This window comes from Erinaceus europaeus, chromosome 10 (genome assembly GCF_950295315.1).
Source record: "Erinaceus europaeus chromosome 10, mEriEur2.1, whole genome shotgun sequence".
NCBI classification, from domain to species: Eukaryota; Metazoa; Chordata; class Mammalia; order Eulipotyphla; family Erinaceidae; genus Erinaceus; species Erinaceus europaeus.
Genome location: NC_080171.1, coordinates 67,875,038 through 67,901,259, shown reverse-complemented (window position 1 = coordinate 67,901,259; position 26,222 = coordinate 67,875,038). Strand labels below are relative to the sequence as shown.

Here is a 26,222-nt window from a genome sequence, read left to right as displayed (position 1 = left end):
CGGATGTTTAAGTAATTCTAACTTCTTGTTGTACAACTATAGAAAAGGAAAAGACTAGGGGCTGGGTGGTAGTGCAGTGGGTTAAGCTCACATGGCGTAAAGCGCAAGGACTGGCGCAAGGGTCCTGGTTCCAGCCCTTGGCTCCCCACTGTAGGGGTGTTGTTTCACAAGCAGTGAAGCAGGTCTTCAGGTGTCTATCTTTCTCTCCCCCTCTGTCTTCCCCTCCTCTCTCGATTTCTCTCTGTCCTATCCAACAACAACGGCAGCAATAATAACAACAGCAATAATAAACAACAAGGGCAACAAAAGGGAAAAAAATAGCTTCCAGGAGCAGTGGATTCATAGTAGTGCAAGCACCGAGCCCCAGCAATAACCCTGGAGGCAACAAATAAATAAATATGAAAACAAAAAAGAAAGAAAAAGATTGTAGCTATAGCAATAACAGTGGCACAAGATTTGCATAAGCATGACCCTGATAAAAATGATCCAAGAAAAGATACTATTCCTTTTATACTAAAAAAAAGATACTATTCTTTTATACTAAAAGATACTATTCTTTTATACTAAAAGATACTATTCTTTTATACTAAAAGATACTAAAAGATACTATTCTTTTATACTAAAAGATACTATTCCTGAGGCAGGTCCCCACTGGGACTATTATACCTCTTCTAGAATGGAGAAGCACACTAAATATTTAGTCTCCCTCAGTCAGTGGATCAGAAATCTCCCTCAGTCAGTGGATCAGTCAGTGGAATTCAGAAGTCATTAAGTTATGATAGAGTAGAAAAATTACTCAGGGTAAAGAAGAAAAGCCTGCCTTGTTTTTCAATGGGCTTCAGCAGGGATTTCAAAAGTTTACTAACCTAGATCCAGAGTCTGTAGAAAGAAAACTTTCACTGGGTCAATATTTCATTAATCAGTCTGCTCCAGATATTAGGTGAAAGCTTCAGAAACAGCAGATGGGGCCTCAACCTCCAATTTCACAGTTAACTGATAGAGTTTCTCTTTCTTTCTTTCTTTCTTTCTTAATATTTATTTATTTTCCCTTTTGTTGTCCTTCTTTTTATTGTTGTAGTTGTTATTAATGTTGTCATTGTTGGATAGGACAGAGAGAAATGGAGAGAGGAGGGGAAGACAGAGAGGGGGAGAGAAATATAGACAGACACCTGCAGACCCTGCAGGTGGGGAGTCAGGTGCTTAAACCTGGATCCTTAGCCGGTTCTTGTTAATCAGCTGCGCTACCACCGGACTCCCAATGGATAGAGTTTTTCTTTAACAGTCTCGGAAGAGACAAGCCAAATTTTTGGCTGTTGCAATTGGCCAGCCTGTCTGATCCCAGAAAACTTACAGAAGTAAGCCTGTAGGGAGTCAGGTGGTACCACAGTGGGTTAAGCACACATGGCACAAAGCACAAGGACTGGAGTAAGGATCCCAGTTCGAACCCCCAGACCGCCACCTGCAGGGGAGTCGTTTCACAGGCGGTGAAGCAGGTCTGCAGGTGTCTTTCTTTCCCCCTCTCTGTCTTCCCCTCCTCTCTCCATTTTTCTCTGTCCTATCCAACAACGACATCAATAATAACTACAACAATAAAACAACAAGGACAACATAAGGAAATAAATAAATATAAAGAGAGAGAGAAGTAAACCTGTGTCCCAACAGAAGAACATCTTGAGATGCTTTAAGTGCAAGTGGATCAGGCATTGATTACAGGACTGCACTGCATCTTTGCCGAAACCCTGAAGGTATGTGAGAAAATGCAGATCATTGGGTAATTGCCCCTTTTCATGAAAAGGGGGTCAATCAAACTATTTTTTTAAAAAATATTTTATTTATTTATGAGAAAGATAAGAGGAGAGAAAGAACCAGACATCACTCTGGTACATGTGCTGCCAGGGACTGAACTCAGGACCTCATGCTTGAGAGTCCAATGCTTTATCTACTGCCCCACCTCCTGGATCACTCAACCAAAACTCTTTTAGCCAGATTTCCCTTAGCAGATTAATGAGACCCAGGAATTCTGCTTCTGTTGTTATTATTGCTGTTGTTGTTGGATAGGACAGAGAGAAATCGAGAGAGGAGGGAAAGACAGAGAAGGGGAGAGAAAGGTAGACACCTGCAGATCCGCTTCACTGCTTGTGAAGTGACCCTTCCCCCCACAGGTGGGGAGCCAAGGGCTAGAACCAGGATCCTTGTGCCTGTCCTTGCACTTTACGCCATATAATCTTAACCTGCTGTGCTACCAAGATCTCTCTGGGACAACAGCCTGAGGTTTTTTTTTTTTCTCTACACCAGAGTTAGGAATATTTATGGATAACTGATGCTCCTATAACTTATTAGGCAGTCCTCTTGGACACCCCAGAAGTAACTCTTAAGGTTTGCCATGGGTTGAACACTGCTACTTTATTACCAGCTTCTCAAACTTTAGAACATGGTTATACTCAGGTAATTGCTCATACTTATGCCAGCAGGCCAGACTTAATTGAGCAATCCCTGCAGGGCCCAGATTATACATGGTTCACAGATGGCTGTAGCTACGACAGTCAATGGGGAAAGGAAGGCTGGGTATGCTTCTTCTTCTTCTAGCGTTTGCCCTTCTTCCGTAGCCAGTCAGCAGCATCAGGTTGAGCCTGATGTAAAGTTTCGAGACCTCCTTTGAATCTGGAGAGGTGGCAGTCGTTGACTATGTGGGTCATAGTCTGTCTGTAGCCGAAGGGGCAGTTTGGGTCGTCTCTGGCTCCCCAGCGATGGAACATAGCAGCGCACCGGCCATGGCCTGTTCGATAGCGATTGAGGAGGGCCCAATCATAACATGCTAGGTCAAAGCCGGGTTGACGCTTGCAGGGGTCTGTGATGAGGTGTTTGTTCTTTACCTCAGCTGACTGCCAACTCTGTTTCCAAGAGTCTGGAACAGAGAAGTTCAGTGTAGGCGTAGGGGACCAGATTGGGTGACGAGACGTCAAGCGTTAGACAGGGTGGGCGAAGATATCCGCGTATATTGGCAGGTCCGGTCGAGCGTAGACGTGGGAAATGAACTTAGATGATGCCGCATCCCGACGAATATCTGGCGGGGCGATGCTGCTAAGAACTGGCAGCCATGGAACCGGGGTGGAACGGATGGTTTCAGAAATTATCCTCATGGGGGAATATAATTTGGAATCGACCAAGTGGACATAGGGGCTACAGAACCATACTGGGGAACAGTATTCTGCAGTGGAATAGCATAATGCCAGAGATGATGATCGTAGTGTGGAAGCGCTCGCGCCCCATGAGGAGCTGGCCAGTCTTGCAATGATGTGATTCCTTGCGCCCACCTTTGCTGCAGTTTTTATGAGATGTTCGTGAAATGACAGAGTGCACAGTAAAGAACTAATTAATTTCACTCAAAGGGTTCTTAGTGACACTAGACATAGCCTAGCTTTCAGAAGTTCTGAAATGGCCCAGATGACAAAGGCAGTTTTACAGAGTAGGATGGCTCTAAAGTTTTTCACAGCAGCCTAAGATGGTATGTTGTGACACAGCACAGATTTTGGGATGTAGTTCTCATACGGTTGGGGCTGATGAATGTTAGTTAGCTAATGGCTGATGTCAGGCTGATGGACTTACGTAAATCACATTATTTAACAGTGATCCTACTGGAAGTCGGGCTCTCTCTCTCTCTTGCTTTTTTCCCCTGCTGTCTCTTTCCCTGTATGTTCCATGCTGGCATGGCTTCCCAGGCCCCGCCATGCTGCCTCTCCCAGGAGACTGAACTGAACATATATAGCTGAATTCTTCAGGTCTCTCTCTCTCCTGCACTCTGTGCTTCCATCTTCTTACTTCTTGTATACTAGTGGTGCCCATCATGGCTGCTTCTCTAGGGAATGTACATATGTAGCTGAAATCTTGTAACTAACATATGGATTCACGGACGAGCCTAGTCTTACCCCTACCAATAATTGCCCATTTTGTTGTACCTAAAATATACTGTTCCATACTTCTTTTTTTTAAATTTATTTATTTATTCATGAGAAAGATAGGAGGAGAGAAAGAACCAGACATCACTCTGGTACATGTGCTGCCAGGGATTGAACTCAGGACCTCATGGTTGAGAATCCAATGCTTTATGCACTGCACCACTTCCTGGACCACTGTTCCATACTTCTATACCTCCATGTAATAAACCTTGACTGTCTTAAACCCGCACCAAGCCACCCTCTGAGGTCTTTTTGTTTTTTATTTACAATAGTGGTGCATGTGCTGTCATCAAGACTGAATGTTGCATGTAAATTCCTGGATATAGCCAAATTTTCTCTTCTTTTCATGACATGAAGTCACAAGCACAAGCCATGAGGCACCATTACAATAGCAGATGTTTGAATGGCTAGGATCTTCTTCAACTCGGTGTGGGCCTAGATTTTTCTGATATTGTTCCATTAATAGTCAACCTACTCCTCTTCCATTTTGGCCTCTGCCATTTTAACCTCCTAGCCTGCTTTAGTCACTCTTGTCTTATAGTCTTCAATTTCCAGATGATGCTTTACTGGGGCCCACACTCTATGCTTCCAGGGAGTTTTGTTTGTTTGTTTGTTTGTTTGTTTTTTTGCTTCCAGGGTTATTGCTGGGGCTCATTGCCTGCACCATGAATCCACGGCTCCTGGAGGCCATTTTTCCCCCTTTTGTTGCCCTTGTTGTTGTAGCCTTGTTGTGGTTAATACTGTTGTTGATGTTGCTCATTGTTGGATAGGACAGAGAGAAATGGAGAGAGGAGGGGAACACAGAGAGAAGGAGAGAAAGATAGACACCTGCAGACCATCGCTAGTGAAACAACTACCTTGCAGGTGGGGAGCCGAGGCTCAAACCCTCAAACCGGGATCCTTACACCGGTCCTTGCGCTTCGCACCACATGTACTTAACCCGCTGCACCACCCCTTCCAGGGAGCTTTCTAAGCAGCAGCTTCATGTAATCTCCTGAGTTCCTCACCAATTTGTTTCTCAGGAAATGACTCCAAGCCCATACTCTTTTGCTTGTTCAGTTGTATGCTTTGGTCACTTTAAACTATCAACCTTAGAATTTAGCCTCATGGGGGTCGGGCAATGGCGCAGTGGGTTAAGCGCACGTGGCGCAAAGCGCAGGGACCGGCTTAAGGATCCCGGTTCGAGCCCCTGGCTCCCCACCTGCAGGGGAGTCGCTTCACGGGCGGTGAAGCAGGTCTGCAGGTGTCTATCTTTCTTTACCCCTCTCTCTCTGTCTTCCCCTCCTCTCTCCATTTCTCTCTGTCCTATGCAACAACAAAGCAACGTCAACAATGGCAATAATAACCGCAACAAGGCTGCAACAACTAGGGCAACAAAAAGGAGGAAAAATGGCCTCCAGGAGCGGTGGATTCATGGTGCAGGCACCGAGCCCAGCAATAACCCTGGAGGGAAAAAAAAAAAAAAGAATTTAGCCTCATGATAAACTTTATTTTTAAATAAATTTATGACAACAATTTCATTTGTTTATTTAAGTTTTTACCAAAGTCCTGCTCAACTCTGGTTTATGGTGGCACAGGGGATTGAATCTGGGACTTCAGAGCCTCAGATTATGAAAGATTTTTAAAAATATTTATTTATTTATTCATTCCCTTTTGTTGCTCTTGTTGTTCTTTATTGTTGTTGTAGTAGTTATTATTGTTATTGCTGTCATCATTGTTGGATAGGACAGAAAGAAATGGAGAGAGGAGGGGAAGACAGAGAGAGGGAGAGAAAGACATCTGCAGATCTGCTTTTTGCAGACTGTTTGTGAAGCGACTCCCCTGCAAGTGGGGAGCCAGAGGCTCGAACCGGGATCCTTACACCGGTCCTTGCGCTTTGCACTGTGCTTAACCCACTGTGCTATTGCCTGACTCCCAATTTTTTTTTCTCTATAATCACTATGTTGTCTGTTCCACCTGTAAAAAGTTCTTAGCTATGTGAACTATATAAAGTTTTGTTTTTGTTTTACCAGAGCACTGCTCAGCTATGTTTGATGGTGGTGCAGAGGATCAAACCTGGAACCTCAAAGTTTCAAGCATGAGAGTCTTTTTGTAGAACCATTATGTTGTTTGCTCTGCCTACTTGCTTTGTGCCTTGGTTGATCTGCCTCCGAACATGTTAACACCTTTGACTGCATGATGAATCTGTGGCCATTGATAGGCTTTTTTTTTTTTTTTTTTTTTTACCCTACAGAGTTATCTTTGAGGCTCAGTGTGGGCACTACTAATTCACTGCTCCTGGCAACCTTTTTTTTTTTTCCCATTTTATTGGATAGAATAGAGAGAAATTGAGAGAAGAGGGGGAGATAGGGAAAGAGAAAGATAGACACCTGCAGACCTGCTTCACTACTTGTGAAGCAATCCTCCTGCAGGTGCGGAGCTGGGGGCTCTAACTGGTATTCTTGCTCGGGTCCTTGCACTTCCAATACTATGTGCACTTAACCTGGTGTACCACCACCCGACTCCTCCACCCTACCCCACCCTTTCTTTCTTTACCACAGCACTGCTCAGCCCTGGATTATGGTGGTCCAGGGGATTGAACCTGGGACTTTGGATCCTTATCCATGAGAGGCTGTTTGCATAATCATTACACTGCCTCCATAGCCCCCACATATAGGCTTTCTGTCTCTTCCAAAGCCCCAACATGGCTGGAGCAGTTTCTCCAAGATCTGGGATTGTCTTATTGCATTGCATACAGCACAACCTGGCTTCCAGTTCCCAAGACCCTGGGCTGTAATTCTCCCACAAGGTCTGACTCAACACCCAGATAGTATCTTTTGTCAGCAGTGACACAAATCCAACACCACGAGGTCTGCAGAATCTCACAATTCAAGTAACAGGGCTATTCATCCCTCAGCCAGGCCTGCTGTGGAGTATGTCCTTCATAGGGACCCCCAACACCTGCCCCCTCCCCACTTGTCAGCTTTTCATGTCTCTAAGCATATGAACATGTGACAGTGCATGAATGAATTGTACAGATTGCTTCACATTTTCATCTGTTTTTAATAAACATGACAAGCAGGGCTGACAGTTTGAGCATAACCCAGCAAAAAGTGCTTTAATTTGCTGGTAGAGGCCTTCCCCATAAGTAAGTAAAAATAAGAAAATACTCAGCTGGGGCCCTATTTGGGGAGTCTGGAGAGTCCCAAACAGACATGATGGGCCTAGATCTTGAGTAAATCCCTCTCTCCATTGTTACTGGTCATCTGTATATTTATATACCTTTCCCATATTTGGGAGCTACTCTCTTCACTGATCATCTTTCTGGTCCTTTTTCCAGCCATGACATCATCTTCCCAGACAATAACTTGGATCCACCAAGATTTATCAAATTTCAGGCTCAGGAAAAAAAAAACTAGTATAGCCATAAGCCCTTTGGAATATAACTAAAATATGCCTACTAGCTATCTACAAAACAGAGACCCCCCCAAATCTTCATCTGCACTATTGCAGCCTTTAGGATCATGATTAGTCAACAATTTTTTAAAATTATTTATGTCGGGCTGGCTTCGCGAGCGGGAGACAGACGACCAGGGACTCATGGCTGAGCTGTACATAGTATCTCTTTATTCATGCAGAATACAGCACAATCTAAGCCAAGCTAAGCTAAACTAAAACTAATATACTTGCCAAGTAGGGTATAAACAGGATGTGATGTAGAGAGGGTGGAGAGAAAAGTGACTGGTGAAAATCAGGGTGTGACAAGGAGAGGGGGCGGAGCAGGCGAGAATTCTACCACTGAACCACCAATGCCCTGGAGGGAGGGTGGTGCTTAGTTAACAATAGTTATGTAAATAGAATACAGTGTTAAGAAGGGGGGATTAAACCAAATGAAACATAAGGGGTTTTTAGAAGCAGAATTAGAAGTATACCAATGTATTTATTTATTTATTTTCCCTTTTGTTGCCCTTGTTGTTTAACATTGTTGTGGTTATTGATGTTGTTGTTGGATAGGACAGAGAGAAATGAAGAGAGGAGGGGAAGACAGAGAGGGGGAGAGAAAGTTAGACACCTTCAGACCTGCTTCACCTCTTGTGAAGTGACTCCCCTGTAGGTGTGGAGCCAGGGGCTCAAACCCGAATCATTACACTTACGCTGGTCCTTGTGCTTTGCACCACCTGTGCTTAACCTGCTGTGCCACCTCCCGACTCCCAACAATTTTTTTTTTGCTTTATATGTTAACTCTTTTCAGCTACCAGTTTCTAGATACTAGCATGATGCCAACCAGAGTTCCCTGGACAGACAACCCCACCAACATGTTCTGGAGCCCCACTTCCCCAGAGCCCTACCTCACTAGGGAAAGAGAGACACAGGCTGGGAGTATGGATTATGGATCGACCAGTCAACGCCCACGTTCAGTGGGGAAGCAATTATAGAAGCTAGACCTTCCACCTTCTGCATCCCAAAATGACTTTGGGTCCATACTCCCTGAGGTTTAAAGAATAGGAAAGCTATCAGGGGAGGGGATAGGATACAGAGTTATGGTGGTGGCAGTTGTGTGGAGTTGTATCCCTCTTATCCTATGGTTTTGTCAGTGTTTCCTTTTTATAAGGAAATACAGCCCACTACCACCTGACTCCCTACAACTCTTGAACCATTATGACCTTTTCTTCCAGAGGCAGGCCAATAAATAAATAAATAATAAAATTTTCTAGTTGATCAGTCAGGCAAGGGATTTCTTCTTTGACCAGAAAAATAGTGCATCCTGTTGTCCTTTGCCGGCTTAGTGTGAGGGTGCCTCTTCTCGGGCGTGTACTCTCTGGGTTGGAGAGAACGTGACCAGAACCAGCCTGGGCTGCTACTCACTCAGAGACATGATATAGATGACCCAGGAATAGAGCTGGTGGTGGTGAGGCAATTCAATTCTCTTTATTGATCAGAGAGCCAAGGCTTTTAAAAGTCGGACCTGGAAGTGGCAAGTCGGAAATGGACATGGTTAGGAAAGGGGTGGAGAGAGGCAAATGGGGGCTGGGAAAGTTAGGAACTTACTTAGCAACTGTTGCGAGGGTTTTAACTGGTAGGATAAATAATACCCTGCAGGCAGGAAGGGTCTTGAGGGTAGAAAGAAGATAGATCAAAGGAATGGAATGGGTGGGGAAATGGGGGGGGGGATCTTTTAGGCAAAACAATAATAATGTAGATAATAAGGGAGCAGGCCATAGTATCAGGAATGCAGAGTTCTTTGTGGGGCAGGCAGTCTGATAGGATGAGGCAAACCTCAGGGGGTTATGTCCCTCCTCGATTGAACTCTCAGTTGAGAGAGAGACTGACAGGATGGATGTCCCCTCAGGTCAAGCCCTGCCAAGCTCAAGCACATCCTCACAATTTCCCTACAGTCCTTGTATCTTAATCTAAATGGACTCTTGACAGATATTAGCACATCACATTTCTTTTTATGCAGTAAGTAGCTAGAGCAAATCATTGTCTCAAAGGCTTAGAATGGTTCAAGGCCAGAGATATCTATCTGAGAGTATATTTGGCTGGTATATGTAGAGCACACACATTTTAGTGTGCAAGGACCCAGGTTCAAGTCCTTGTCCACATCTGCAGGGAGGGAAGCAGTGCTGCATCTTCATCTCCATCTCTCTCTCTTTTCTCTGCTTCCCCCTTCCTTCTCAATTTCTCTCTGCCTTCAAAGTAAATAAGAAAAAGTAGGGAAAATGTGACCTTATTTATAAAAATAATTACTCACAAAAGAAGAAATCTCTGTAGGAACCAGAGCCAGGTTTGGGAGATCTGAACTCTTTTTTTTTTTTTTAAGATTTATTTTATTTATAAAATATGGGAGAGAGTTTTACATGAGAGAGGGGTGAGAGAGAAAGAAACTAGAACTCTAGTATAGGGGTGCTGAGGATTAAACCTGAAATCTCAGACATTGCAGCTACTTCCTAATCATGAAGACTAAACTCTTAGAGATGAACTGTGGGAGAGTCAGTATGGACATGTTTGAGAAATTTGAAAACAAACAAACAAACAAAAAAACCAGTAGACTCCGTTCATTAAGAAGTTCCAGCACTTAAATTTTTTTAAATATTTATTTTATCCCTTGTTTTATTGTTTTAGTTATTGATGTTGTCATTGTTAGCTAGGACAGAGAGAAATGGAAAGAGGAGGGGAAGACAGAGAGGGGGAGAGAAAGATAGATACCTGCAGACCTGCTTCACTGCCTGTGAAGTGGCTCCCCTGCGGGTGGGGAGCTGGTGGGCTCGAACCGGGATCCTTACGCCCATCCTTGTGCTTTGCTCCACCTGTGCTTAACCTGCTGTGCAACCACCAGATTCCCAGTTCCAACACTTTCATAAGCATTACCACCTGGAGTTCTCCTAGGTTCTCTCTCAGTATGTGGAGGGGAAAAGGCACCTACTTGAAATATACCAGTCCATTTCATCCTCTTTGACAAGGTCAGCACTTGGGAGAAACCTGTTTCATTTTAAAATTGAATCTAATTCTGGGGGCCGGGTGGTAGCACAGCGGGTTAAGTGCACGTGGCACAAAGTGCAAGGACTGGAGTAAGGAAGGATCCTGGTTCTAGACCCCCAACTCCCCACCTGCAGTTGAGGAATCATGTTAAATGAGATAATCTAGAAAGAGAAGTGTGAATATGGGATGATCTTCCTCATAGACAGAAGCTGAAAAATAAGAACAGAAAGGGGAAACACAAAGTAGAATTCTGTCTGGGATTGGCGCATAGGTAAAGGACTGGTAAAGGACTCTTCGGTGATGTAGGAAGGAGATTTCAGGTCCTGGTACATGATGGTGGAGGGAGACTAGGCTAAAGGGTGAGAGTGTTTTGCAGAAAACTGGGAAACTTTACATATATATTAACTGCATTTAGTGTAAACCATTAATCCCCCTAATTGGGGGAAAAAAACAAAAAAACAGAAGGGGAGTCGGGCGGTAGCACAGTGGGTTAAACGCTCATGGCACGAAGCACAAGGACTGGTGTAAGGATCCCAGTTCTAGCTCCTGGCTCCCCACCTGCAGGGGAGTTGCTTAACAAGTGGTAAAGCAGGTCTGCAGGTGTCTATTTTTCTCTCCCCGTCTCTGTCTCCCCTCCTCTCTCGATTTCTCTCTGTCCTGTCCAACAACAACAGCAATTACAATAATAATAATGATAACAACAAGAGTAACAACAAGGGCAACAAAATGGGAAAAATGGCTTCCAGGAGCAGTAGTGCAGGCAGGAACCCCAGCAATAACTCTGGAGGAAGAAAAAATGCCAGAAATCTTTTCTTTTGTTTTTGACTGTACTATCATCGCCATTGTTATCAATGGGGGTGACAGTGGGGAACAGTCATAGAAAATTCATGGGGGACTTTCAGTGATAAACACTGGCAGAATGAGATGCACTTGGGACTTTCCTTGTCCCCAGGCAAAAACTGAATGTGAACAAGATACCAGGAAGTTGGGTTATCAGACACCAACAGAAACCCTGGAGATAACTTGGGAAGTAGGAACAGAGATTAAACTTGCTGACACTTTATCTTTCCTGACAAGTTTTTGCTTATGTGACTTGTGGGTTGCTATGATAATGGAATGATGGGAAGGATTTATGCAACAGACCCAAGAAAAACGGATATTTAAAGTTCACACAAAAATAAGCATTTGAGCAACTGGGAAAACCGCTCAACTGGTAGAACATTAGATTTGCATCCCTAAGGCTTCTAATGTATTTAAATGTTGCTCAAGTTTCCTCCTTAGAGGTAAATTTGTGACAGCTGCAGTAACTCTCATGAGTTTCAACTTGTCTCTGTAAGTCTCTAAAGTGTCCTTTTATGAAAGCTGTCCGTAGTTTATGAAAGCTGTCCATAGCCAAGTTTTCAAGTATTTTCTTTTTAAATCTTCTTATTTGATAGAACAGAGAGAAATTGAGAGGGGAAAGGGAGGTAGAGAGGGAGGGAGAAAGAAAGACATCTGTAAGTAGGGCACCAAAGTAAAAACCCAGTGGTGAGGGGTAGGCATGTAGCTTCCTGGGCCAGTGGGGGGTGGGAGTGGGCGGGAGGGATGGGTCACAGTCCTTTGGTGGTGGGAATGGTGTTTATGTACACTCCTAGCAAAATGTAGACATATAAATCAGTAGCTAATTAATATGAGAAGGGGAAATCAATTGTATGTCTCAAAGTTTCTCAAAAGACAAACTGAATCTTTTTAATATATAGGCTATGTATTTGATATGCGGACTCTCTCAAAAGCCTAGACCAAGTAGATTAGAAGCTTCCAATAGCACAGCTATACACAAGATACTGGGTACTGTCCAGCAAACCATAACAAAGGGACTTTTCAAAGTTAACCCAATTAACAAATAATGTGATGATAATATTAACTATTGATTGTCTTTTTGAACCCTAAGACAGCAGGAACCTCACATCTTCACTATAGAGCCCTTACTTCCCCCAGTCCTGGAACCCTTAGATAGGGCCCACTTTCCCGTATGCATCTCCCAATCCAAACCAAATAACATTGCATCTGCCGATCACAACCTAACCAAAGCAACGATTGCTACCTCAACATGCTTCACCTCAGAATGTATCCAGAGACTTCACGTGTGGAATGACAACCCTTCAGCTTCATTACTCGGGTGAGACCTTTCCTTTAATAGTACACTCTAATTTCATCTCAGGTAGTTCACTTTCCAACAAAGTCCCATAACCTAGATATACACCAGTTTCTGTGAGAGAGAGCTTATGTGCACACGTATCCATAAACTACTGCAAAATATATACCTGAAAGCAGGACTACACTAGAGTTTGCAGTGAGTACCTCCCTAACACTTCCTCTCCACTATTCCAAGCTTGGGATCCATGATTGCTCAACAAATTGTTTGGCTTCATATGTTAACTCTCTTTTCAATCACCAGGTTCCAGATGCCACCAGGATGCTGGCTAGGCTTCCCTGGATTGAAGACCCCACCAATGTGTCCTGGAGCTCAGCTTCCCCAGAGTCACACCCTACTAGGGAAAGAGAGAGGCAGACTGGGAGTATGGACCGACCAGTCAACGCCCATGTTCAGCGGGGAAGCAATTACAGAAGCCAGACCTTCTACCTTCTGCAACCCTCAACGACCCTGGGTCCATGCTCCCAGAGGGATAGAGAATGGGAAAGCTACCATGGGAGGGGGTGGGTTATGGGGATTGGGTGTTGGGAATTGTGTGGAGTTGTACCCCTCCTACCTTATGCTTTTGTTCACTAATCCTTTCTTAAATAAAAAATTAAAAAAAAAAAAAAGAAAGAAAGACATCTGTAACACTGTTGCAGGGAAGCACATTAGCGTCCCCCCTGCAGATGAAACTGGGAGTTTGAACCTCTGTTTCGATTTGTAGGGACCTGATGTAATCTTTCCCCTTCCTTTTTTCTTTCCTTCTTTCTTCCATTCCTTCTTTCCTTCCTTCCTCCTTTCCTTCTTTTTATTTTGTTTTGCTTTGCTTTTTTTTCCTTTCTTTCTTTCTTTCTTTCTTTTTTTTTTTCTTTTTACCAGAGCACTGGTTAGCTCTGACAGATGGTGGTGCTAGGGATTGAACCTGGGACTTTGTACCCTCAGGAATGAAGACTTTTTATCTACCATTATGCTATTTATGATAATATGTATGTTCAGTTAGGTGCGTCACTGCTGATCCAGTCAAGTATTTCTAAAGCTGATTAAAACAATTTTTTTTTCGATCTTTATTTATTAGATAGAGACAGCCATGAATTGAGGGGGAAGAAGGAGATAGAGAGGAAGAAAGACAGAGAGACACCTGCAGCACTGCTTCACCACTGGTGAAGCTTTCCCCTGCAAGTTGGGACTGGGGACTTGAACCTGGGTCCTTGAGTGTTGTCACATGTGTGCTCAACCAGGTGCACCACCACCTGGCTCCCCCACGGAAGCTGATTTAAAAAAAAATTTGCATTATCTTTATTTATTGAATAGAGACAGCCAGAAATCGAGAGGGAAGGAAGTGATAGAGAGGAAGAGAGACAGAAAAACACCTGCAGCACTGCTTTACCACTTGCAAAGCTTTCCCCCTGCAGGTGGGGACTGGGGGCTTGAACCTGGGTCCCTGAGCACTGTAACATGTGTACTCAATCAGGGGCGCCACCACTCAACCTCTTGAAGCTGATTTTTAACCTAATACATAGTTTGAGAAACTGTCTCAGCTTCCTTACAGGAGGCAGTCTGCATTATTTCAAAGGTCAAGATTTCTGTACTAGGATTATAATTTTTGATATTGTCACTGGTGCTTCACCCTTTGGACTGACTTTTTCAGACAGAGAGACAGAGGGAGATAGGGAAAGAGACCACCACATCCATGCTCCCTCCTGTGTTGTGGGGGCTAGGTAAGACCCTGGGTCCTGCACAGGATATAGTAAGCACACTGCCCAAGTGACAACACGGTTTAGTGACATATCTTGTGTTGTTTCATATAGTAAAAGGATCAGTTTTATAAATGAAATATTTGCCCCCATCCTTTTGCTTTGAGGAATTTTTTTTTCAAATCAGAGACATAAGACAGATAACCTTTTATTTATATTAAAGTTACTAAATTTATAATCTGTGGCTGTTTATTTGAACTGATGGGATATATAAATATGGTGAGGGCCTAAATTTGCTTAAACCTATTAACAATAGCAGGCCAGGCAAATTATAGCATATTTGAAAAACACTCACGTTAGACCATTGTTTTAGACCTATGCATCTATTTTTCTATCTACTTTGTCTTCAAATCTATCACATTTTTTTTTTTTTAACTAGAGCACTGCACAGCTCTGGTTTATGGTGCTGCAGAGGATTGAACCTAAGACTTTGGAGACTCAGGCATGAAAGTCTTTTTGCGGGAGTTGGGTGGTAGCACAGCAGGTTAAGCGCATGTGGCGCAAATCTCAGTGTTATGATCCAGGTTCCAGCCCCTGGTTCCCCGATTGCAGGGGCGTCGCTTCACAGGTGTCTGCAGGTGTCTATCTTTCTCTCCCCTTCTCTGTCTTCCCCATCTTTCTCCATTTCTCTCTGTCCTATCAAAAATGATAACATCAATAACAACAATAATAACTACAACAATAATAAAAAAAAACCAAGGGCAATAAAAGGGAAAATAAATAAATATAAAAAAGTTTTTTAAAAAAGTCTCTTTGCATAACCTTTATGTTATCTACACCCCCATCACTTCTTTTGTCAAGAGCATGTCACTTCTTTTGTCAAGAGCATGTCACTCTTCCAGGAAAGGACTGAAGGAGCTGTTGATGTTGGTGGTGGCTCTGGCAGTTTTTGCCAGCTGCTATGGCTGTTGCCAAGCAGCGAGGCTAGGGAGGAGCGTAATAATGTTAATGGAGACCAGTCTAACCATATGGGGATGGGGAAGCCTTGCCATTGTCCTTTCTCTAATAACCTTTGGACCCTTTGTGGTATTTTATTTGGCATTTTATTTGGCATTTTATATCCTCTGCTTTGTGGGAGGGGGTTTTGTGGTTACTCTCCTGTTTGGAAAAACAAACTGAGAGAAATACCTAGAGCAGTGTGAGCACTCATTTCTTCCTCCAACATCAACTGGAATTCATCAACTGGAAGTGTTTAGAAATGAAATGGGAAGCCAGGGCTATAAAGATTGATAGAACATTGACAGGTGCCAATATAATTGATGAACCTCTCCATCAAGTTATCCAGTTTTCCTTGAGGGATTATGTCCAGTATTGGTATTATACACTAAGTGATGATGAATCTTTTCTTCTTGAAATTAGGCAGACTCTTCAAAATGCACTCATTCAGTTTACTACCAGGTCAAAGGAAATAGACTGGCAGCCATAGTTTTCTACACATACTGCAGATGATTTTGGCACACATTTGCGAGTATTCAGAAAGGCTCAACATAAGACAACAGAGAAAGATGGTCAAGTAAAAGGTACAGCAGAAGATCTTGTAGATACCTTCTTTGAGGTTGAAGTTGAAATGGAGAAGGACGTTTGTCGTGATTTAGTGTGCACTTCTCCTAAAGATAAAGAAGATTTCCTAAGGGATTTGTGTGAGGTCTTACTGTATTTATTGCTACCTCCTGGAGATTTCCAGAACAAGATCATGCGTTACTTTGTCAGGGAAATCCTTGCATGAGGAATTCTTCTTCCATTAATAAATCAACTAAGTGATCCAGATTATATTAATCAGTATGTCATGTGGATGATCCATGATTCTAATTGCAACTATGAAGCTTTTTATGAATATTGTTAAATTAAGTAACAATATTGGAGAGCTAGAAGCAGTCAGAAATAAAGCAGCAGATGAATTACAATATCTTCGCTCTCTGGATATAGCTGGTGATGGTAATTTAAATAAAATAATGTTTCCATTTGTTCATGATTACGATACCTTCCAATAAAACTTTAATTTACTTTAAAAAAAGATAAGTATGGCAAATTTCCATTTCTGTGGAATAGCTTTCTTTCTTTCTTTTTTTTTAAGAATTTATTTATTTATTCATGAGAAAGACAAGAGGAGAGAAAGAACCAGCTATCACTCTGATACATGTGCTGTCAGGGATTGAATTCGGGACCTCATGGTTGAGAATCCAATGCTTTATCCACTGTGCCACCTCCCGGACCACCCTTTCTTTCTTTCTTTCTCTCTCTCTCTTTCTTTTTATTTATTGGATAGAGACATAAATTGGGAAGGAAGGGAAGATAAAGAGGGAGAGAGAAAGAGAGAAATCCTCAGCACTGCTTCACAGCTTATGAAGCTTCCCTTCTGCAGGTGGGGACCTGGGGATTGAACCAGGGTCCTTGTACATTGTGACACATTCATTATATTGGGTATACCACCACCCAGTTCTGCAGAATAGTTTCTATTTCAGTAAAACCCAATACATCCAGTTGACACAGCTTATCAGTATTACCATTACTATCGTGTCTGTGCTTTCATACTCAAATATTCTTGGCATGGAAAAGAAAATTGCACTTTTTTCATGATATTCTGAATTTGTGTGAGGTTTGCAACAGCATTTGCAAAGGAATTTCTCACTCAGTGTTAATAGAAGCCCCCCCCCCCCCAATTATACACTAAGTAGAACTATGTAAGAAGAAGCTATTGGTTTAAAAACAGTAAGAAAAGGCTTTTGTTTGCCTTCACTTTGAGGAAATTCAATCTAGTGTTTTAGCCCAGGTTGGCAAGGGTACAGGCAAAGAGAAAGGAGCCCCCTTGCCCCAGTTTCAAGTGTTTGAAGTTGAACTTGTATTCTAGGCCGTGGGCTCTTTGTTGGGGCTAGCATTAGGCTTAGCATATTTTACATCAAGAAGAAGGAGAAGGAGGAGGTGGAGGAGGAGGAGGAAGCAGAGGAGGAGAAGAAGGAGCTTATGCAAAGGAATGCTCTCACAATATGTAAGGGAGTCTTTCAACTGTACTGCAAGCCTTAACCCCCTAAATAAAATGATGGGGAAAACAAACAGGTATGTGAAAGAAAAATAAGTTGAAAGGGATCACTCTGTGACTTTCAGCTGTTTAGGTCAATTCCTCATGGCCCCTAACCCTGGGCCTGATCCTCTGTGCTCCACCTTCAGGTAATCTCAGTCCTCTTTCAGCAATGGCACCATGAAAGGTAACCACAGAGGAAGGATCTTTATTTTGCTGTGCTCTCTGTTGTTGTGGAGAAGTAGAAAACTTCCCTTTACCTCCCTGGGTACGTCTCAGACTGGTAGAGCAATTGAATTGATATCAGTGGCTGAGGGGACAGCATCATGGTTATGCAAACGACTTTTCTGCCTGAAGCTCTGAGCCAGAGTTGGGGGGGGGGGCGGGCTCTGGGTAAAAACAACTCTGCAGGGAGTCCGGCGGGAGCACAGCCGGCTAAGCGCACATGGCACAAAGCGCAAGGATCGGCTTAAGGATCCTGGTACCAGCCCCTGGCTCCCCACCTGCATGGGAGTCGCATCACAGGCGGTGAAGTAGGTCTGCAGGTGTCTTTCTCTCCCCTTCTCTGTCTTTCCTTCCTCTTTCCATTTCTCTCTGTCCTATCTAACAATGAGGACATGAATAACAACAACAATAATAACTACAACAATTAAAACAAAAAAAAAACAAGGGCCCCACAACGACCCTGGGCCCATACTCCCAGAGAGATAGAGAATGGGAAAGTTATCAGGGGGAGGGGATGGGATATGGAAATCGGGTTGTGGGAATTGTGTGGAGCTGTACCCCTCTTATCCTACGGTTTTGTTAATGTCGCCTTTCTTAAATAAATTTAAAAAAAAGGGCAACAAAAGGGAAAATAAATAAGTATAAAAAATTTTTAAAAAACCAATTCTATAGTCAAAGATGATCGTATCATTTGGGACAAAACAGATGGAACAGGAGGTGATAACACCAAGTGAAATGAATAGAAATGAAGAACAACTACAGGATGGTTTCAATCATATGTGGAATCTAGATGACTAAAACAAAAGAATTTTCAGAAAAAAAAAACTAAACTGTTTCATTACTTTGTGAGAACCATGTTGGTAGAAGGTGGGGTGGGGTGGGGGAACAGACCTTTGATAGAAGGTAAGGTGACGTACATTTTCTATGTGTGGGTGTGAAAATTATACACTTGAAATCTTATAATTTCATACAACTCTGTCAAATCACTAATAAATAGGAAGGAGCAAATTCCTATCAGATTAGTAGGAGATTCTAGATAGACTGTTAAATCAGTAAGACAAAATGGGAGGGATGTATGCTGAACTAAAGGATGGTGTGGGGACCTGAGTCTTCATGGAGAGATGAGAGACAAAGGGTCTCACATGAGGATGCTCCCATGCTCTGGAATTACACAAGCACACTGCCATGTAGATACGTGTCTCTCATACACAGGTTATTTCTGGTAAAACTTTTAAATTATATATATAATTTATTTATTTAGGAGAGAGAAAAAGTACCAGACATCACTCTGGTACATGTGCTGCTAGGGTTCGAACTCCAGACCTCATACTTAAAACACTTTATCCACTGTACCACTTCCCGGACACTAAATTATTTTCTTCTCCCCCTTCCTTTCTTCCTTCATTCCTTTCCTTCACTATCACCAAGACTTCTCTGCTCTGGGATGACTTTTCATATATATATATGGAGAGAGAGAGAGAGTCCATAGCATCAAAGCTTCCTCTAATATAGGCACGGCAAAGCAAGGACCTGAGAGTGAGCTATTTTGTCTCCTCAATTTTAATTTTTCTTTCTTTTATTTTATTTTTTTATATATTTATTTATTTTCCTTTTGTTGCTCTTGTTCTTTATTGTTGCAGTTATTATTGTTGTTGTTATTACGGTTGTCGTTGTTGGATAGGACAGAGAGAAACAGATAGAGGAAGGGGACTGAGACTGAGAGGGGGAGAGAAAGACAGACACTTGCAGACCTGCTTCACCGCCTATGAAGCCACCCCCCTGCAGGTGGGGAGCCAGCGCCTGAACCAGCATCCTTACTATGGTCCTTGCGCTTGCACCATGTGTACTTAACCCACAGCGCTACTGGACTCCCAATTTTAATTTTCCTAGGAAGTTCTGGGAATAGTGAAAATTTCTGCAGGTCCTGATGCATCTTTTCTCAAAATAATTCACAAAAGGACTTGTCTTAGGAAGGCCTGATCTGAATATTTTGGGGAGACCCACACTTCATTATGAATGAATAACATGCAGATTGTCATTCCAAAGCTGGATCATAGTGAAGGCATTTATTTAACATGGAGGCAAGAGTCAATTCCATACAGACTACTTTCACTTCTAGCAGCAATCTTGAACAATATTTTGGGATGTGATGAAGACACTACTGTAGAATTAAGAATAAAAACTGTGAACTTCTTTAGAGTTTAGCATATGTGTAGGATAAACTGATTCATTCACTGTACAGTATGAGAAAAGGAAACTGTAGGATACTGAAGCAAAAAATCTGCATGAATGAATAGAACTTATTTTATAAGAAGCAGATGGGGGGCCGGGCGGTTAAGCACACACAGTGCAAAGCACAAGGAGTGGCTCAAGGATCTCGGTTCGAGTCCCTGGGTCCCCACCTGCAGGGAGATTGCTTCATAATCGGTGAAGCAGGTCTGCAGATGTTTATCTTTCTCTCCCTCTCTCTGTCTTCCCCTCCTCTCTCAATTTCTCTCTGTGCTATCCAACAGCAGCAACAATAACAACAACAACGACAACTATGGGAAAAAGATGGCCACCTGGAGCAATGGATTTGTAGTAGTGCAGGCACTGAGCTCCAGCAGTAACACAGGAACACAGGATGCAAAAAAAAAAAAAAAAAAGAAGAAGATGATGATGAATTTCAGCTATGCAGTACGATAAAGCATGGGGAATTTTAGTACTGGTGCTTTTATTTTAAAGATTTGTTTATATATAAATATGAGAGAGAGAACATTAGAGCATTTCTCTGACACATATAATACAAGGACTTCATGCTTACGAGATGAATGTTCTACCTCCTCTCCCCCCAGATACAATATTGTCATTTTTAGAAGTTCAAGATCTATATGTGAAACATTGCATATTTAAAATGTGTCTGCACTAGGACTTACAAGAAGCAGTTGGCTCTCATAACTGAATAGTTATAATCAATCACTTTTTTTTAATCTTCTCCCATTCAGCATAGAATCTCTCTATATATATTTATATAGAAAGAAGTTGAGAAGGAAGGGAAGATAACGAGAGGAAGAGGTGGAGAGGGAGGAAAAGAGAGATGATAGAGAACATGCAGCACTGCGTCACCACTCATGAAACGAAACTTCGCATCTGCAAGTGGGGAGCTGGTATTTGAATCTGGACCCTTGAGCACAGTAATGTGTCCACTCAACCAGGTGCAACACTGTGTGGTCCCTATCAATTATTTTTAAAAACAAAACAAAACAGGGAGTCGGGCTGTAGCGCAGCGGGTTAAGCGCAGGTGGCGCAAAGCACAAGGACCGGCATAAGGATCCCGGTTCGAACCCCGGCTCCCCACCTGCAGGGGAGTCGCTTCACAGGTGGTGAAGCAGGTCTGCAGGTGTCTATCTTTCTCTCCTCCTCTCTGTCTTCCCCTCCTCTCTCCATTTCTCTCTGTCCTATCCAACAACGACAACAACAATAATAACTACAACAATAAAACAACAAGGGCAACAAAAGGGAATAAATAAATAAAATAAAATATTAAAAAAAAAAAAAAAGCCAAAAAGATTTATTCATTCATCAGCGGGGAAAGCGGGGAAAACCAGAGCACCACTCAGGCACATGCGATGTCAGGGACTAAACTCAGGATGTCATGCCATAAATATCCATTGGGGGGCTCTGGCGGTAGCGCAGTGGGTTAAGCTCACGTGGCGCAAAGTGCAAGGACCTGCGTAAATAAACATCCCGGTTTGAGCCCCTAGCTCCCCACCTGTAGGGGAGTCACTTCACAGGTGGTGAAGCAGGTGTGTCTATCTTTCTCTCCCCCTCTCTGTCTTCCCCTCCTCTCTCCATTTCTCTCTGTCCTATCCAACAACGAACGACATCAACAATAACAATAATAACCACAACAAGGGCAACAAAAGGGGGGAGGGAGGAAGGCCACCAGGAGCAGTGGATTCATGATGCAGGCCCTGAGCCCCAGCAATAACCCTGGAGGCAAAAAAAAAAAAAAAAATCCATTGGACCAGGAGACAGAACCATCAGTAATGCTACAGACTCTCATGCCTGAGGCCTCAGAGGCTCCAGGTTCAATCCCTTGCACCACCATATGCTAGAGTTGAGCAGTACTCTGGTAAAAACTTAAATATCCTATTTACAAATAAACTTTATCCTATATAGTCAGCCTACAAAGAGACACCAAAATGAAAACTGTTTAATACAATTTAAGTTATTTTAAAAGTTAAGAGTCTGCACACTAAGAACTGTTGAAGACTTAACCCCCTCCCCTGTGTAATATATATATATATTTTTATCTTTAACAACAAAAAAGTCTTTTTCTTTTTTAAAGTATTTTTAAAATTATCTTTATTTATTGGATAGAGACAGCCAGAAATTGAGAGGGAAGGGGGAGGTAGAGAAGGAGAGAGGCTGAGTGACACCTGCAACCCTGCTTCACTATTTGCAAAGCTTTCCCCCTGCAGGTGGGGACTATGGGCTCCAACCAGGGCCCGTGCACATTGTAACATGCATATTCAACCAGGTGCACCACCACCAAGCCCCTAAAATTTTTTTTTTCAAAAACCAAATACCTATTATTATAGACTTTGGTATTGCAATGTTATCTTTATATTTTCTATATATTATATGCAAGTTTTGGATAATGTCTTTTCATCTACTTGCAAAACCATCTGGACATCAAAATCCCTGTTACATATTGTCAGTTAAGGAAATATGAAATAAACAGAGTGTCTAAGGGTTGGAGTAGATAGTATAATGGTTGTGCAAAGAGATTCTCATGCCTGAGGCTCCAAAGTCCTAAATTCAATCCCCTGCAACATCATAAACCAGAACTGATCAGCGCTCTGGTAAAAAAAGGAATGTCTAGAAGTTTAGTTTATGTTCTTTTGAAAGGCATATGTCTGCACGATTTCTTTTTATTGGTTCATCTCCTGACATTAAAAAAAGAAAAAAAGAGTGGGTGTGTGGGGGAGAATACAGGTCCAAAAAGGATGACAGAGGACCTAGTGAGGGTTGTATTGTTATATGGAAAACGGGGAAATGTTACACATGTACAAGCTATTGTATTTACTGTTGAATGTAAAACATTAATTCCCCAATAAAGAAATAAAAAAAAATTAAAAAAAGAAAGCGGCTGGGTGGTGGTGCACCTGGTTGAGCACACATGTTACAGTGTACAAGGACCAGGGCTCAAGCCCCCAGTCCCCATCTACAAGGGGAAAGCTTCATGAGTGGTGAAGCAGGAATGCAATACAGGTGTCTCTCTGTCTTTTTCCCTCTGTCTCCCCCTTCCCTCTCAATTTCTGGCTGTCTCTATCCAGTAAAGATAATTAAAAAAAAAAAAGAAATGACTTTTTGATTGCTCTATAATGACACAGGTTCATGCCTTTAACATAAATATCTTGACCATATTAGATTTATACAAATAGCACTCTAAGGAAATTTCTTTAATTAATATTTTCTGATTATTGTTAAGCTTCATAAATGATTAATCTAATTTTTATACTTTAAAATATCTAGAGGGTTAGTATGACAAAGTGTATGTAAAAGGACTGAATTCTGATTGCCAGTGAAACTTCCATCTTAAACTGTTAATGAAAGTTTATTGTTGTTTTGATCCAACTTCATAATAGCTACTAAACTCAGGCAAGGACTACATAGACATGGCCCCTGGAAACATGCCTAGGGTAGACTTCCTAGCTTTCTTCCACCCTATGATTTCTGATCTCATCTGCTCTGTTCCTGCTTTTTGGTCCTTGTTCATTAGCCATTTTGTCTCACTTTCTGTCCTGACACTGTCCAGACACCAAGTCGCAGATGTTACTATGATTCCAACCTGACTTCTTTGGGCAGAGGATTTCATCAGTGTGTCTTGGAACCTCACCTCTCTAGAGCTTTACCCCACTAGGGAAAGTTAGAAACAGGCTGGGGTTATGGATTGACCTGCCAATGCCTATGTCCAGTGGTGAAGCACTCACAGAAGCCAGAACCCTACCTTTTGCACCCACAAAACAATCTTGATCCATACTCCCAGTGGGGGAGAAGGGATAGGAGGAAGAGGATAAGAGGACTCTGAACTCCAACTTCATTAGGACCCAGAGAGAGAGGAGGAAATGGGGAGAGATATTTGGATGAAATAATAGGGTTATGTGAGACTTGGGGGGGGGGGGAGAGACTGGACCTGGAAGAAAAAGGGTGTAATTATGTACAAATGTAGACAGCTGTAGAGATGGTGGTTAACCCATGTCTGCAGCCTTGAGAGAACTGTGGTGGACTGTAATGGAGAGTTCAGGGATTCAGAACTCTGTTGGTGGGAATGGTGTGGAATTATACCTTTGTTGACATGTAATTTTATAAATTAATATTGAATTACTACTAATAAAGAAAGGATATTGTTTTATACCTTAAATCAAATTTATACTTAGCAAAGAACTATCTGTGAGACTTTAGCATGTGTTTTAGTCAAACAGCTTCAAGTCATCAGCCAGTTCAACCCCCTTTCTACAGAAGCTTCACTCTGCCAGCAGAGGGCGCCATGGGCGCACTAGGCAGAGAGACTGAGAAGTACATAGGCCTCCTATTTTGGAAATGCTTTTCTGTGAAGATAAACAACCACCACCACCATCACCACAGCAAAAACCCTATTCTATTTAAATCAGAGGTACAGAGAGAGAGAGAGAGAGAGAGAGAGAGAGAGAGAGAGAGATCACAGTACTGCTCAGCTTTGGCTTATGATGGTGCTGGGGACTGAACCTGGAACCTTAAACATGAAGTCTGGTGCACAAGCTAGAAAGATGCTTCTGAAAGTAGTGAAGGTATAATCCAGTCAGATTGAAGAGGGCTTGCTTCAGTGATACTATGGAAGTTCAAGCTTTTTTATTTTTATTTTTTTATTTTATGTTTCTGACTGTTTCAGCACTCAAGTTCTAGACTTAGTCTAGTTGGGAACCAAGTGTAATTATAATTGAATGATTTTTTAAAAAAATTATTGCCACCAGGGTTATTGCTGAGGCTCAGTGCTATGAATTCTCAGCTCCCAGCAGCCATTTTTTTTCTTTCTATTTTTATTTGACAGGACAGAGAAAATTTCAGAGGGGATGGGAAGATAGATAGATAGAGAGATAGATAGATGGGGGTTAGGGAGGAGCTTCAGACCTGCTTCACCACTTGTGAAGCATCCTGCTTGCAGGGGGGAAGCTGGGGTTCGAACCTAGGTCTTTGCCCATGGTGATATATGTACACTTAACTGGGTGCTCTACTGCCCAGCCCTCTGAATGATTGTTTTTAAAGTCTGTAAAAAGAGTGAAAGTTGAAGAGCATTTGTTGTATTTGAGGCAGTCTGTGCCAAAATCAGACCAAACTCACAGGTCAAGACACCTGGCATTACTCTCAACCATACCAATTCCTGAGTGATTTCCTACAAAGGGGTGGGGTGGGAATGGGGCTGTGGGGTGTAGGGAGAGAAATTCCATACCAATTTAGAAGCTTGGATTTGGCTTTTATTGAATAAGCTCAGTATAGAAATGATCCATATTTTTCATTTTGTTACTCTATTCATGGACATTTATGTGTGTAAACACTCAAACATTTGTTTTGGAAGACTACATTCATACTTTTTATGCATTGTATGATTAAAGAAAACACGATTTGGATTAATCTGATTTTTTATATGTATTTATTTTCCCTTTTGTTGCCCTTGTGGATTTTATTGTTGTTGTAGTTATTGTTGTTGTTGTTGTTATTGATGTCGTTATTGTTAGATAGGACAGAGAAATGGAGAGAGGAGGGTAAGACAGAGAGGGGGAGAGAAAGACAGACACTGGCAGACCTGCTTCACCGCCTGTGAAGCAAATTCCTTGCAGGTGGGGAGCCAGGGGTTGGAACCGGTTCTTAAACTGGTCCTTGAGCTTTGCACCACGTGCACTTAACATGCTGCCCTACCGCCTGACTCCTTAATCTTATTCTTTTTAAAATTTATTTTTATTTTTTAATATTTACTTATTTATTTATTCCCTTTTGTTATCTTTGTTGTTTTATTGTTGTAGTCATTATTGTTGTTGTTGTTGGATAGGACAGAAAGAAATGGAAAGACGAGGGGAAGACAAAGAGGGGGAGAGAAAGATAGACACCTGCAAACCTGCTTCAATGCTTGTGAATTGACTCCCCTGCAGGTGGGGAGCCGGAGGGTCGAACTAGTATCCTTACCACAGTCCTTGCACTTTGCACCATGTGCGCTTAACCCAACCCGCTGCGCTACTGCCCAACTCCCCCTAATCTGATTCTTAATTAGGAAGGAACAGCCAGCCATGGCTGAATTTATAACAGACATTTGCAAAATCATGCACCTTTGATTAAGTCTTACTTTTTTTTTTTTTTTTTTTTTACCAGAACACTGTTCAGTTCTGGTTTATGGTGGTGCAGGGGATTGAACCTGGGACTTCGAATCCTCAGTCATGACAGTCTCTTTGCATAACCATTATGCTATCTACCCCTGCCCTGAGTCTTACTTTTGAGACTCTCCTAAAAACAGGTATGCAATGTCTCAAAATAAAGATGCTTAGATTTCTGGAAGCAAAACTTTATAAGATCAGAAGTTCAACATTGTTGATTTGCTCAAAATATTAGAGAAAATGGAG

At 42.3% G+C, this 26,222-nt stretch overlaps 1 pseudogene; it reads left to right on the top strand.

Annotated features, from left to right (window-relative positions):
* Positions 1-15,287: 15,287 nt before the first annotated feature.
* Positions 15,288-16,251, top strand: LOC103120770 (sorting nexin-13-like; annotated as a pseudogene).
* Positions 16,252-26,222: the final 9,971 nt, after the last annotated feature.